The sequence below is a fragment of the Pinus tabuliformis genome, chromosome X (genome assembly GCF_031772625.1).
Source record: "Pinus tabuliformis cultivar Carrire ecotype Pingquan chromosome X, CPIR1, whole genome shotgun sequence".
In the NCBI taxonomy this organism is placed as follows: domain Eukaryota; kingdom Viridiplantae; phylum Streptophyta; class Pinopsida; order Pinales; family Pinaceae; genus Pinus; species Pinus tabuliformis.
In genome coordinates, this window is record NC_142308.1 from 1,677,900,962 (window position 1) to 1,677,903,078 (window position 2,117).

At 30.0% G+C, this 2,117-nt stretch overlaps 1 pseudogene; it reads right to left on the reverse strand.

Moving 5' to 3' along the window:
- Positions 1 to 274: 274 nt before the first annotated feature.
- On the reverse strand, positions 275 to 1,800 carry LOC149146455 (large ribosomal subunit protein eL43-like; annotated as a pseudogene).
- Positions 1,801 to 2,117: the final 317 nt, after the last annotated feature.

Consider the following 2,117-nt stretch of genomic DNA (forward strand, 5'->3'; position numbering starts at 1 on the left):
TAAAAATGAATATAACAATCTGGAACCAAGATTTTGATTTCAATTTCATCCAACCGTTTTGCAAATAAAAATAAAGCACATTCAACACCTCTCAAGATCTGATTATCAACATAACAAAAAGAAATCAGACAAATTTATGGGTGTAAAAGATTTATAGTTTATCTGGAAAGTACAAGACATCACAATAATAATTTAACATAAAAATTGGTTTTTCGACTTCCTACTTCAACTCACAAATGTTCAAAATCACTTGCGAAAATATAACTACAAAAGATCATCCTTCTGTCTGTTCCCTCAACCTCCGAATAGAGCTGCGCACTGTTACAGCACTTGGAGTGCTGAAACAAGAAACAGTACATGAGAAACATTAAGAAACTCAATATGGCATACTTATACTTATATGAGATACTAAATGACAATAATGAAAGAAGCCCGATACAGAACATATACTTACTTCAATGTATATGCACCACCTGCCTTCACTTTTCCACAATCCTTGCGTCCCAAATCCCAACAGCTTTTCTCTTCACTGCAAACTGTACAATATATTCATAATAAACGTGCATATCATTTAGAGAAGGTTTGAACAAACAATAACCAAATGAACACCCAGTGAAGGTGAGAACAAAATATAAATTCCAAAATTATCAATATGTTTTGGTTGTAGAGAAATTTCATTGTTGCCAAGAAGCGTTTGGAGAGAGAGATATTGATATTGCCAATGGTTTAAGAAAGATCTTATTATTGCCGAGGGTTTGAGAAATTTTATGATGGCCTAGCAGAGTTTAATATTATATAGAGAATTTAATATTGCAAGTAAAAAAATGTGAGTAAGATGTTCAAATTTTATACTTTTCCAAAATAGTTTAACAAGAAATTTAAATAAACAATATGAAGATTTATGTTAACTAATTTATCTTCATATCAACTTCATTTATATCTATATACAGAAGAAAAGAAATTGTTAAAATATAATATGTTAATGTTGTATATATAAAAATATTCAATATGGGTTATCAATAAAATATTTTAATATAAATTAACATTGATGTATACTTAAAAACATATTAATAATAAAAAAGTCATTTTAATTTGCATGTTATGTAAAATATTTTAATGTCAATTACGTATATATTATATATCATTTTTTTTTAATTATGTACATATCATGAAAAAGTTAAGTTTCTATGGTTAGTCCTATATATACCATATTTAGCATTCAAAAAATACAATTTAAACAATGAAAAATAACACACAGTATTTTTCACTCTAGAGAAGTTTGAGTGTGAAAAAATTTGATCCCTCTCGGGTCATGTTAGATCCGTACTTAAGATGGATCTATGCTAGTTATATTTTCAATGTTTTTGAAATATTGCTTCATACATTCCTAAATCATTATAAATCTAAGCATCCAATACTAAAAAGACAACACTGAACAAATATAGTAAGAAAAAAATCACAAGATTGATTATCAATGATTGGTACTTAACACAGACAGAATTCACAAAAACACTTAGAATTGGTACTAACCTTGCCACAGAATTCACAAAAGAAAACTTGGAATGTTGGCTCACTTCCATTTTTTTAATCTGTTTTCTTAAACTGGCACCATACCTCGTACCTACAAGAAAGTGCAACAGACATCCAGATGTCATGGCTGATGACCTTTCAATGCACATATCATGAACGATGACCTTTCATTTATACATTACCACAACATCCCAAAATATGCAATAGGCTAATATAGTTACCATATTTGCCAACAATAGCAGCCTTATTAGTGCACTTTGTCTACAACATTACCAAGAAATGATTAGAATGTTCACAGTACAAAACACTCATGCAAACCAAACAAACAGGAAACACCCAATGAGCAACTAAATTAGCAACAAACTGGAATTGAAACCTGCACATTTTCCTAGTTACAGACGAAACAAATCCCCATTCCTAAACCCCAGTCCTAATAGGCTTATCCTTGGAAAATTAATCATCACTTTAAAAGTTTAACACATTCAGAAGCATAATCTTGCTTAAATTTTAGAACATCGTGGCTATGTTTTATTAAGAGAGTCTGCCATTACTACCAGTTACTTGGTTTCTATAGGGAGTGCCCAACA